The 13,582-nt window shown below is 52.5% G+C and overlaps 1 long non-coding RNA gene across 4 annotated transcripts in view; it reads left to right on the forward strand.

Moving 5' to 3' along the window:
• Positions 1-6,770, forward strand: part of LOC149913967 (uncharacterized) — a 34,937-nt gene extending 28,167 nt beyond the window's left edge. The window contains exons 2-4 of one of the 4 annotated variants that reach the window (XR_016460735.1): positions 3,609-3,722; positions 3,879-3,969; positions 4,875-6,770. This is a non-coding gene — a long non-coding RNA (uncharacterized LOC149913967). Of the gene's footprint in view, positions 1-3,608 lie in introns of all 4 variants that reach the window. The other 3 variants (XR_016460732.1, XR_016460733.1, XR_016460734.1) reach the window with 3 other exon arrangements.
• Positions 6,771-13,582: the final 6,812 nt, after the last annotated feature.

A 13,582-nucleotide genomic window follows, 5' to 3' on the forward strand; every position in this document is an offset into this window, starting at 1 on the left:
TGTGCACGTTCTACGTTTATTCCACCCTCCATCTTTCCCACAGCCATCCACGGGGCTCTGGGCAGCGGGCGTTTCTGTTGCTGGGGGTCCTGCTGCCACCTCGAGGTGCTGAGCCAAACTGCCACCTTCCGTGTGAAACTTGAGTTAAAAACGCAATTCTGAACCCGCAGCACCTCCAAGTCCCTTCAGGAGCCCCCAGCTACTGCCCTGAGCCCTCCGGTGTTTCCTGCTGCCCCTTAAAAACCTCGGGAGTGCCAGCAGCACCTCGTGCCTTAGGATGCCCGCTGGATTTCACGAGGATGCACTCATCTCCTGCGCCGTGATCATCGGCAGAAATATCCAACGGCGCTGACCCGAGCTGGGGGCTCAGCGGTGACATACAGGGAAACCTGAGCTGGACGAGCTGCAGCTCTCGGCTTGTAGGAAATATCCAAATAATTTTCTAGGACGGTATCTCTGATAAAGCAGGTTTTATTCGCAATTGCAATGGCGGGCCTCCTGCAAGCAGGAGAGCCCCGAGAAAACAGGGTTACATCTTTTTATCCCCTACTGCCCGACACTTACCTCCTTCTGCCCTGGTTCCTCATTGGCTGAGTACTGTAGGTTCACGCTCTTCGCGACGCTCCACTAGTTATACAAATACCGAGTAAATACAAATCTCCTGACGCCTAAACATATATCTTAATTGTTTAATTACCTTCTAACAGTTGTTTTCTCAACAGACATTTGGTCACGGTTTTTGGATATCTGTTTTATAACATAAACATAGCCCCTTGATTGTTTTATGACCCCCCCTTTAACATTTGTACCCCTTTACACTAAGTCATTGTTCTGGTCATTCATCTGTCCTTCCATAGAGATAAGCTCGGAAGGAGGATAGAAGGGAGTATCCTGGAGCCTGCTTATGGCATCCTGACATTCCCACAGAGTGTGACAGTTTTGCTTTGTGTAAAGGCCCTGACTCTTTGTAAGTTTGTTAAATGTATTTCACTTCTGCCGGTCTAATGAACAACGTTACAATATATTCTCTAGTTCCAAACACTATACACACATTGTTTAGAACATTCAAAATCTGCTGTGAGAACGAATTTGTTAGGTAATTCAGTAATTAAGTTTCTAAAAATGTTACCAATATGTGTATATTATTCTTACTTTTCGTACTAATTATTTCTAAGAATATGCTACAACTTAATTCTTTAGATCAATTGCCCTTCTCCATTGTTCACTGCAGAAACAACACTTTCACTTTCCACAGGCTCGCAGCAACCACCCCAACGTCCCCCAGCTGCCGGACGTGCTGCACGGGACGGGCGCCTCTGGGTGCGCACCGTCTGCACGGGCTGCGCAGCCTGCCTAGCGCAAGCAGGGGGAAGCGGCGCGGCGGTGGCAGCACTGCGGGGAAACCCGCTGTGCCGCAGCGCGAGCCTCCGGTCCTCTGCTGGGCACCGCCGGGCGCAGCCCGGCTCCGTCCTCGCCGCACCTCCGTGCGGAGACCGATGGCCGCGCCCGGGATCCCCCCGAGCCTCTTCTGCAGGCCGAGCCGCCCCAGCTCTCCCGGAATCCCACCCAACATTTCCCACGCGGTGCTGAGGAGGGCAGGGGACGCGGGGGGAGGAACGGCGCCGGCGGTCGCAGTCCTACGACACGGCCGTTTGTGCTGCCCGTCCTTCCCCAGCGGTGGGCACGGGGACGGGGGGGTTAATTGGAGCTGCAGGAACGACCGCGGGCAGAAACGTAGCAAAACGAACGGTAAACATTGAATCGCTTAACACACAGAGCAACCAACAGAGAAATGACCGCATTCCCAACCGGCTCCCATCCGAACGATCGTTGCCCCCTCACAGCTTCCCTCCTCGGGGCCAACACGAAGCGGCTCCACGTCGGCTTCACGCAGCTCCGGGAGCTCCGCGCGGGGACAGACGGACAGACGGAAAGCGGCGCTTGGAGACGGCAGCTGCGGGGCAGCAGCTCAGCACGGCGCTGCCGACGATCGGAGCCGAGCGAGAAGCGAAGGCGCCCGCCGGACTCCGTGCCGGGCTCGAACGCGAGTCGATCCGTGGGATCGCTCCCTCTCTTTCGGGGCCGCCCGGCTCAGCCGGGAGCCGCTCCCGGGCACCGGGCGGGTCCCGCCGCTCGCGGTCAGCCGCCGCTTCTCGCAGCCCGGCAGCGCCTCGCCGCCACGACGGAGGGCGGCGCGGTTCCCCCTCCGAGAACAGCTGGGGACGGACGGGGGCGGTGGCGGTGCCCGCGGCCGCGGCCGCCATTGGCGGAGAGCCCGCGCTCGGCCCCGCCTCCTCCGCTCTGCCATTGGTCGGCGTGCCGAGCGGGGCGTGTGCTGCGCGCGGGGTCCTTTCCGTCCGCGGCCGCGCCGTCATTGCGTCATCACCGCGCGCCCCGGACGGCCCCGGCGCGGCTGCCCGCGGCGATGCCTGCGGTCGTCGTGTTGCAGGAACTCGGCGCAGCTTCTCTGGAAAAAGGATTTTTCCAGGTAAGCTCTCTGGGCGAACTGCTCCCTCCTGGTTCAGCCCACAGGGTTCCGCCCATGCAGTGGTTATTCCTGTGCCTGTTTTCCAAAGCCCCGGCGCCGTGAAGGCAGCACTGTTTCGCTGTTATCTTTGTTGGAACAGCTGTGGATCGTAGGAGGCAGTGCGATCCCACAGAGATGCGCCGAGCAGGAGGCAGGAGAAACCCGTTTGTGAATGGCCGTTTTGAGCCAAACACAGCGCGTCGCGGTGCGCTGTGGAAGCACAGGATGGCTGATGATGGAAGGGACCTCTGGGTCCATCTGGTCCAGCCCTGCTCCAACAGGACCACCAGAGCTGGTGCCGGGACACATCCAGATGGGTTTGGAGATCTCCAGGAGGAGACACCGCAACCTCTCTGGTCCCTGTGGCAGTGCTGCGGCGCTTACAGTGCAGGAGTGCTCCTGATGTTTGGTGGCAACCTCTGGTTCTGGCACTGGGCTCCACTGGATGCAGCCTGGCCCCGTCCTCTCTGCCCCTCCCTGCAGGGCTTGATGGCCGTGGGTGGGATCCCCCTGAGCTGCCCTTCTCCAGGCTGAGCAGCCCCCTCTCTCTCAGCCTCTTGTCATGGCAGAGGTGTTCAGTCCCTTCACCACCTTGGTAGCCCTCCATTGGACTCTTTCCAGTACGTCCAGCTGTCTCTTGTACTGGGAGCCCAGACCTGGACGCTGTTCTCCAGGTGCAGCCTCACCAGTGCTGAGCAGAGCAAAAGTAATGGTGCAGAATAATGGTCCTTACCTGCTACAAGTCAGGACTGGGGCTATGATGGGAGCACACTGCTTTATGATTGACATGGAGAACTGCTAGGAAGAGGGCCTGGTGGGACTGAACACAGATGTCCCGAAATGCAGCTGCTCTGGTGGTGTGGGTCGTGGCACTTTGTGTGCATAGCTGTAGTCCTGGGGCTGTTGAGAGCTGGCTGTGTAGGGGACTGGAGGTGGCCCAAGAGCAGAGGGCACTTGTGATTCTTGTGCAAGCAGCCTGACTAGCTTCCATTTGTTTCTTGCAGGCACGGATGAAGATGTTCCTTCTGTCCTCGAAGGCCGTACCTTCTGCCAACTCCTTTCTCCTCTCTTGGCCTTCTAGGATTTGATTGATGACTTGAAGTCGGAGCTGAGTGGGAGTTTTGAGAGGGTGATCATTGGGGTGATGACTCCCACCACCACGTATGATGTGCACGAACTAAGGAGGGCTGTGAAGGTTTGGAAGTCTTCCTTTCGTGTTGCTTAAGTTCTGGCCAAGGACTTACTGCTTTGTTATGTATGTCTTCTTATTTTATATGAACTCTTAAAGAAACCTGGTTGCACGTCACGAGCAGTTGTTGGTACCTTAAATCTTGCCTTGGCGATTCCCTAGGGAGCAGGAACAGATGAAGGTTGCCTGATTGAAATTGTGGCTTCTCACACCAAGGAAGAGATTCGTCGCATTGATGAGAACTACAAGCTTTGTAAGTAGAGCAAAAGGCCAGGCCTTGTCCTGCTGTCTGACAGTCAGTCTGTGTGTGTGCAGGCAGACGTGAAGAGGAAGGAGTCTGGGGAGCTTTTAGGTGTGATGCACTGGCCAGCCTCGGTGTTGCTGTTTGTCCAGAGAGAAGCTAGACTAGCATTTCACCAGCATCTGAGCTGGTGTAAATAAAATGGGGAGGAGCATTCTGTCTGTCAGCAGGACGTGTGGCTCTCTTGCCAGTTTCTTACTGTCTGCGCTTCTTAATTGGAGGCTGTAGCACTACTGATGACGGCTGCAGTGCTGCAGTGATGCTGAGAGCCCTGGGCCCAGTTCTGTACTTAGCAGGTTATGGCTGGCAAATGCTGTGGGCAGCACCCAGGTGGTGGCCCTGTTCCTAGTAGATGCTGTGTGTGTGTTCTTGCTAGAATGTGGCTGCTCCCTTGAGGATAACATTGTATCTGACACATTGTCCATGTTTCGAAGGGTCCTCGTGTCCCTCGCAGCAGTGAGCCACGCTGAGGGGAGAAGGGGGTGAATCTTCAGAGCTGTGGGCACAGCTCTGCACTCAGTGGTGAGGATCTCCAGGCTGGCTTTTTCACATGGGACCCTGTGTGTCCCATGGCCTGCTCCTCACATGCAGATTCTGCAGGGAGGAGACTCTGACTCTGGGTGTGCATGAGTGGTGTGGGCCCTTCTTTAAACATCCCAGTAAAGTGGGTTGCTGCTTGTTTCAGAAGGAAGCCCGAAGCACACCTGAGCTGTGTTTCGCTGTGTTTGTAAGCTGGTATTCCCTTTGACAGACTCCATTATCCATCTCCAGCAGCTGGTCCTGAATGGGGAGTTCTCAGGAGTTGTTTCCAGTAGATGCTCTGGTGAACTGAGTCTTCTATCCTTGTGTCTTTGCAGGGAAGCTGAGTTGAGGGAATGTATGTGGATGATGGCCTTGCTCAGCAGGATGCTCAGGTGTGTAGTAACATGCTTACTTCCAACCTGTTTGTGTCTGCGTGATGCGTGGTGAAGAGAAGACAACGTGTGAAATGGGAATAATGGTTCTAGTCTTGTTTCCAAGTCTCTAATGAGAGGTCTCTAGCCAGGCTGGTTACTTGGCAGGGGCAATGACTTTTGGTTGTGGGTTGCTGTGCCTGGTTGGTGCTTGTTGGAAAATACCCATGATCTAGACAAGTACGGGCCAGCAGTGCTCTAGCTCCGAGGAATTAAAGATCTCCTGTACGCCCAGTCTTCTCCACGAGCCTTACTTTGCCATCCATGATGTCTGTAAGTGCCTGTACGAAGCGGGGGAGAAGAAGTGGGGAACAGATGAGGTGCAGTTAGGTCCATCCTCTGTACACGGAACAGGGATCACCTACTGAGAGGTAGGACCCCTCTGCCGTGTCCTGGGTTTTTCTTTCCTTCCTCGTTTGTGCGTGGTGCTTTTGTAGGAGCTCCGTAGGTGTTCAGTAGATGGGAACTCCTCTGAGGCAGCAGGTGTCCTGGAGAGAGCCCCATTGCACCCATTCCATTCGGGCTGTTTTATTCCCTCCTGAGACTGAAAGGGACTTCAGAAACCTAAGTACACCTGGCTGCAGCTCCAGCATGGAAAGCAGAGATCACCAAGTGATCTCCACGTCCTTGCAAAGCTCCAGCTTGTCATAATTTTCCAGGACGGTATCTCTGATAAAGCAGATTTTATTTACAATGGCAGTGTTGGGCCTCCTGCAAGCAGGAGCGCGCAGAAAACAGTGTTCCACCTTTTATCCCCTACTGCCCAACGCTGATCTCTTTCTGCCCTGGTTCCTCATTGGCTGAGTACTGCAGGTTCACACTGTTTCGTGATGCTTCACTAATCACACATATGCCAAGTGAACACAAATCTTTGCCATCCAAACACAGATACCTTAATTGGTTAATTGCCTTCTAACCATTGCTTTCTGAACAAACATCTGGTCAGGTCAAGAGGCAGATGTGTCACCTCTCAGAAACGACTTGATTTCAGTGGCCTTAAACGGTCCCTGTGTGATGGTTATCTTCTTACTGACTCGCTGTCAAACACAGCCAGTGGATCTCTGTACGTGCAGTTTGGAGCTCCTAGCTAAAACAGACTGCATAAATGCAGATTACGGATATTCTTATCTCAGCACTCTTCTGAGATGGAGCATTCCAATTACAAGACCTTCAGTCTACTGTTTAATCTGACCAGCAGGAAGACTTCACTACAGTTAGCTTCCTTGATTCCTGTGCAATTTTATTTGAGAATTGGAGCTCGACCTAATTTAAACCATTTTTTGCAAAGTCTGTAAGGAAAGTTGCATTTTTGCTTATATCTAGCCGCTTTGATCCACGGTGAATGAAGTCATAAAACAGAGTATAAAGGGAGTTTCTAAACTGCCTGTTATTGAGTGCCTTGAAGGCAACAGGAGAGCCCAGAATGTGACCTGTGAGAGTAGATGTGCCTCTGCTTCTTACTGAGTTTTGTATTGCACTTTTCTGGGTGTGCATTTCTTCTGACTCAGAAATACGAGTTACAATGAAGGTGAGGTACTTCCCAGTACATTAGAGATCTTCAACAAAAATGCATTTGGAAAACACATCATAAGCCTAAACACTGCAGAAGGACACTGACTAGGAGTCTATTTAAGAGCAATAGATTCTATCTTTGCACACAGCTGGAAAATGCTCTTTCTGCATTTCATTGATCACCATGTCAGCACCTCTAGGGATCAGCCCATCGGTTCACTGGAATAGCAGTACACTGCCAAAGTGCTGCTGTAATCCTGGAAACCACGGAATGCTCATGGATTTTGTCAGCCAATTTGCAGCCTGGTTTCAACACTGCTGAATAGGCATTTGTTCTCCAGCAAAACATCTCAGAATCTGCAGAACGTTGCTAGTAACAGCAGTGGAACAGGGAGGAATGGTGAGAACAGATTTCTGCTTAGAATGCTTTCCAGTTTAATACTTAATGCATCTTATTGTCACTTTCATAGGATTATCATGAACTCTAGATATGCAGTTGAAAAAGCTAAATGAGACAGCAGAACTGAATCACAAGCACAGGAAACAGATTCTGCGTTCATTTTCTTGCATGTCTGTCCTGCTGGCATGTTTGTTGTACTTTCTACCATTTCAGAACCACAAGAGCTCAAACAGCCTGAAAAACAAGAGTGCAAACCCTTGTCTTTGGAAGGCCCACCCAGTTACCCAACTCCCAAGCAAAGAAAAAGAAGAACCAAGGCCTCACTCACCACACACACTCAAGTCAGTCAGCCCTGAACTAAAAGCTACCTTTTTCATGCACCTCCACATGTGTGTGGGAGAAAAGCACTCTGGGCATTCAGCAGATTGCTTCCTTCCTTTTGATCACTCGGGCTGTCTGGTGAGAAGCCTGATAATCGTTTACACCAAGAATTGGAGGAAATTCACAGTCCATGCACACAGTCCTCTTCTGTTGCTGTGGCATCCACAAACTGCAGTAAGGTTCCACCCTGGGATGGAGGCACCCAAGTCTCAGGCTCACGAGTTGACCAGTTCTCACAGATCACTGGGCTGTTCTCACAGCCCTGGCTAACACTGTCCAGGTTAACTGGCTCTTTTCTCCCCGTATTGGGGTTCTCCTCTTCCAAGGCAAATGGTTTTAGGTTGCATTTGGTCAAAGCAGGCAAAAATAAAATAATAAAAAGGCATCCTTCAAATCCAGAAGGGAAACTCCACCTCCTCATTCATAAGTTGGTTAATGAAGTGTATGGATTTGCTACCGCTGGGTGCATACATTCAGCAGTCCTATCACTTGCCCTCAAGTCTTGTACCAAACTGCAGCTCTTGCCGTCCAGTTTTTCATCAGAAGATTGGGGTGCTGTGTTTGGACTCACATTCACTTAGCAATCGAAACTCCAAAAGTTATTTATGATTTCTGTCCTTCTACAGTCTCGTATCCTCAGAGGGCACTGCTTTACGCTGACTGGGCTGGCTCCTGCTTTTAACTTTACTTCCTTTGGGGCTGCATTTTGGCTCTGCCAGGCATCCCTGATAGCCACACTCCTAAGTAATTTAGGATTTAAGATCTCGGTAAGTTCTGGGGGTACAACCTTGTTTTTCCCAGTTTGTGTTAAAGCCAGAGGAGGAGGAGATGGCGGGGAGGGAATGGGGGGCAATGGGCGATGGGGAGATGGAAGGGTTGGAGTGGGGCATGTAGGGGTTGGAGGTGGGAGGATGGGGGGGAGGAGAGTGGGATGGAGAAGAGAGGTGAAAGGATGGACGGAGAAGAGGATGGACGGAGAACGTGGAAGGAGGGGTGGACAGAAGTGAAGGGATGGATAAGGGGAGGGATGGAGAGCAAGGAAGGAGGGAGGGACACGCACCAGGCCACGTGCTTGGCTCACGTGCTTGGACAGAGAAGGACCACGGCATCCCTGCTGCAAAGGGCACTTTTCCTCTCTCCTGCTTTGGTTCTCACCTGGCTCTGAAGGGTTTTTTCCACTCCATACCCACTCATCCGAAGTGGAAAACCTGCTTGCAAAACAAGTCTTGGCACCAACAAGATGAACTGCCAAGCTCAGCTCTCACTACAGAACCAGTTACTTGTGACTACAGCTACAACTATCAGCCCCCATCAAACTGGCTGAACTCCTTCTTCCATCCCAGGATCACTCATCAGTCAGGGGCCTCAGGTAACTGCTACACAGTAAGCTTTCATATTTGCCTGCCCTGAATTTGTTGCAATCCACTGTTTTTAATTGTTATTATTCAGCTCATTTCTTTCTTCACTTAACTCATTTTCATTATTATGTATTTATTTATTTTTAACAACCCTTCCCACCCAATACCCATCCAAGCCCCAGCTTACCTTTCCTGCTCTTCACTGACTTCTTGACTCTCTTGGCTTTTGCTGCTACTCGCCATGAAATGCCTCCACTGCTGCTTCTGGTCAGCTTAAGGCCTCTTTGGTTAGAGACTGAATCCAACGTGCTGGCTCTGTTTTACTTATGCACAGCAGGTTCTGAAGGGCAACCAGAAACGTGAACAGAGGTTATGTTGGAAGCAAAAAAGCAGCAACAGAGCTTCCAGCGCACAGGCAAACCAAATGCACGCTTGGATTCCCTTTTTGCACAAATAGAAGCTAAGAAAATAAACTGAAATTATTCCCAGTATTTATTTCCTTCTCAATGAAAATTTGAGCTAGGTAACTTGACAGATTCCTTTACCTGTGTCTTCCATAGGCGTTTTTCTTTTCTTTCTTCTTTCTTTTTTTGTTTCTTTGTTGTATTTTTCTTCCTTCCCTTCCTCTCCCTGCAGACTCCCCAGGATATTTCAGCAATCCAGAAAGAAAAGGGCTTCAGGTGCTTATCTTTGAAAGCTCGAGGATGAGTGAATTTGAAATTGTACAACTGGTTTCTAAAGAGCTGACCACATAGAGACACAAAGCTTTAAACACGGCTGTGAAAACCAACTCTGCCAACAAACATATGGGTTTTTGAGTACTCAATAAAAATAAGTGAATCACAGAATGGTTGAGGTTGGAGACACCTCTGGATCCATGTGCTCAGCAGACTCAGGGCAGGGTTCCTGGGACCACGTCCAGACTGCTTTTGGAGATCCCCACGGATCCACCCCACAACCTCTCCAGGCAGCCTTTGCCACTGCTCTGACATCTGCACAGCACAGAAGTGCTTCCTGCTGGTCAGACAGAACCTGTGTTCCAGGTTGTGCCTACTGCCTCTTGTCCTGGCACTGGGCACCACCCAAATGAGCCTGTCTCTGACCTCTCTGCACGCTCTCTTCAGGCCTCTATAGACATTCCACACGGAGACATCCCAGCTCTCTCAGCCTTGCCTCCTACAAGGGGCGCTCCAGGGCTTTCATCACCTTGGTAGCCCTGTTTTGGAGTCTTTCTTCTTCGTTCACGTGTCTTTTATACTGGGGAGTCAGAATTGGACCCAGTGCTTCAGGTGCAGACTCACCAACACTGAGCATAGGGGAAGAATCACCTCCCAGCACTCACAGGCAATATTCTGCCTAATGCAGCCAGGAAGCCATCAGCCTTCTTAGCGGCAAGGACACAGTGCTAGCTCACGTTCCACTTGGTGTCCACCAGGAGCCCCAGGCTCTTTCCTGCAGAGCTGCTCTCCAGCCGAGTGCCACCAGCATACACTGGTGCCTGGGCTGGTTTCGCCCCAGATGCAGGACTCTGCACTTCTCAAGGAACTCCATGAGACTCTCTATAATGAAGTTACCCCTGGAGGGATCCTGTTTTAGCAGGGGGGTTGGACTAGGCGATCTCCAGAGGTTCTTTCCAGCCCCTACAGTTCTACGATTCCGTGATCCTGTGTCAGCCACCTCACAGCCTGCTGAGTGCACTCTGGATGGCTGCATGGCCTCTGCTCAGTCAGTCACTGCCCCCACTTTTGGGACAGCTGGCACCTCCGGAGGGTTCACTCTGCCCTGCTATCCAGATCCTGAGGGAAGATATTAGAACAGGACCCACTACTGACCTCTCAGGAACTCCTGTCATTCATGGCCTCCAGCATGACTTACATCACTGAAATCCTCTTAAATAACCTTTCCTTTTAAAACATTCCCCGCTTATACTTTCTTAGAGGTATATGACTTCGTTTACTTCAAAGTCAGACTCCCTCATTGGTTCACAGCAGCTCCAAGCAAGAGGGATCATGACAGTGCAGGGCCCAGCAGTACACAGTCCTTTCTACTTGGCTCCTTGTGTGAATTCGCTCTCCAACAACAGCCAGCAAGCTAAACACAACAACAAACTATTCCACCCAGAGGTTCCCAGACTCTTCAGGCTATTACCAACTCCAACAGCATAAAATCAAGAACAATAATAAAACATACGCTCTACATTTATGGCATCTTTAGGCAGAATCAGCAATGCATTTATTTACTCACATAGTCATTAAACAGCACGGAGCTGCCTGCTGCACTTCCAGCCCCAGTTTGCTTTAACTATTTTAGCCTACACAACAACACAGGCAGTCATCAGCACAACGATCTTCAGGTAAGAGTAGAAGAGGGAAAGAGACAAAAGTCCCACGAAAGAACAAACAGAAAGCCTAGGCAGACAGACAGTGCTACAGCACTGCAGCTCACAACACGTCCTTACCCACAGAGGCTCTCCCCTCCCCCCCTTCCTCAACACGATTCAATCAAATCCCAGGCTCCTCCCCTAAAATGAGCTACAATTAATCCATGTCACAGAAAACAGTTGCCAATACAAGGCTTGTGCTGTCAGCTCACGGCACCAACAGTCCCTCCAACACAGCATTTCCACTGCCAAACCTAACTGATTTCTCAACTGCAGTGCCCTTTCAGAAGGTATTACCCCCAAAAGGAAAAGAACTCAATCCAGAACACAAAGACAACACTGCTGAACCCATTCTGAAGACCAGGCACACACAACACAACAAAGAACACACCTCCATGCAGAGAGCCCTTACAGGGGGCAGCCAGCCCTGAAATGAGGTTAGGGAGGGGTGGCACCAGGCTCCACCCCTTTGCCAGACAGGTGAATTGCTTCCACCTGTCCTCCCCAGCAGAACAAGGGCTCATGAAGATGAAAGAGCAGTTGGCTGGGGAGGGGGACCTACATTGGCAGCTTGGGCTGGGCTGATGTGATCTTTTCTTCTTAGTCCTCTGCCTGAGGAGTTTGAGTGATCCACAAGGCAGATGTGGCAGCCCTGGCTGGTCTGCCTTGGGGCTGCGTGGAGCGGCTGCACTCAGCCCTTGAGGGAGATCCGGAATCTTTGGTAAAGCTGGCTGACTGGCTGGGGAACCCTTCCGAGGCCTGAAGCCTCCTGGCCGGCCAGTTGGGCCAGGCCGAAAGCCGGCTGGCCGGTCAGAAAGGCACTGACAGGCCAAAAGCTGGCAGACCAGCTGGCCTGGGAGGCCTGGCCAGGCCAATAGCCAACCGACCAGGGGGACCCTGCCAGGAAAAGAGCCGGCTGGTCGGCCTGAGACCCTGCCAGGCCAAAAGCTCGCTGGCCCGCCAAAATGGGGAACCCTGCCAGGCCAAAACCTGGCAAGCTGACTGACTCGGGTTGCCCTGCCAGGCCATAAGACTCCCGGCCGGCCGGGGGGCCCTGCCAAGCCGAAAGCCGGCTGGCCTGTCAGGCCCTGCTTGCAAAAAGCTGGCAGGTCGGCCAGGGGGGCTCAGCCAGGCCAAAAGATGTCAGGCCGACTGACCCAGGTAGTCCTGCCACGCTATCCCGGCCGGCTGGGGGAACGTACCAGGCCAAAAGCTGGCCAGCCAGGGTCCCAGCCAGGCCAAAAACAGGCCAGCGGCTTGAGAGGGCCGTGCCGGGCCAAAGGCTGGCCAGCCAGCCCAGCGGATGCTGCCAGGCCCAAAGCCGGCCAACCGGCTGGCCGGGGGGGCCCTGTGAGGTTTAAAACGGGCTGGCCCTTGAGGCCCTGCCAGGCCAAAAGCTGGCCGGCCAGGTCAAAAGCTGGACCAAGGCGTGGGTAGGATGTGTCCTTCCTGTGGTCAGGGGCTTTGGTCTTCAGAGGCTGACACTTGGCAGACCCCGTTTCTTCTCTTATCGGTGGCAGCAATCCAGAGCGGGTGATGCAAGTCTCCTCAGGCAGGCTGGTTTCCCCACGAAGTGGTGATGCTGCCATCTGCTTCAGTGCATCCAGCACTGGCCTGATCTTCCTTACCCTCTGCCTGAGAAGTTTCACTGAGTCGCAAGCCAGTGGGAGCCTGGATGGTCGGCCTTGAGGCTCCATAGACTCAGCCCTCGAGGAAGATCTTCTCGACTCGCTTCTGAAAGGTGTTGTTGGCCTGAAGGTGAACCAAACACGTGCGCTTCCTTGATGAAGTGCAGGAAGCAGGAAAAGCCCATCGTGAGCGTGCAGTGCGAAAACTGCAGACAGCCAAGGCCTCACCCCATCACATCACACCCTACCCACGCTGATGCGGGCATGGGGTGCCCAGGACAGACAGAGCAACAATGGAGGCTGCAACACAGATGCATCAATCCCATCTGCATCATATCTACTCCTAAACCAGGCTGCCCAGGGCCCCATCCAACCTGGCCTTGAACACCTCCAGGGACGGGGCATCCACAACTGACATCTCTGGGCATCCGCTTCCAGCATCTCTCCACTCTCTCTGGAAAGAACAAGCCAATCTGACATCCTCAACTCAAAACCGCTTCCCCTTGGCCTGACAGTAGCTACACTATCACAGAGTTGACTCCCCTCCTGTTTGTAGGCTCCCTTTACGTAACGGAAAGCTGCAATGAGGTCACCCCGCTGCCTTCCCTTCCCCAGGCCAAACAAGGAGATCTAGGGTGAAATGTAGAGGGGCAAAACTGTCAATAAAGCCTTACCATGGCCTATCCCTTAAAAATCTCCAGAACGCCTGTGACAGTGTCATTGCGTCTTTTGACGCCAGCTCTTGTGCTGGTGGAGGGAGAAGGAATTGTGAGAGGGCATCAGAGCGTCTCACGGTGCTTTACTTGATGCCAAAGGAAATCCAGCGTCTCTTTTGTCCTATCTGGGCCACAAGCTTATCGGCTTTTGACCCGGCAGGGCCCCCCAGGCCGGCTGGGAGTCTTCTGGCCCCCCGACTGGCCTGCCAGCTTTTAACCTGGCAGGGCCATCTGGGC

This window comes from Phasianus colchicus, chromosome 32, assembly GCF_987193195.1.
Source record: "Phasianus colchicus chromosome 32, bPhaCol1.hap1.1, whole genome shotgun sequence".
In the NCBI taxonomy this organism is placed as follows: Eukaryota; Metazoa; Chordata; class Aves; order Galliformes; family Phasianidae; genus Phasianus; species Phasianus colchicus.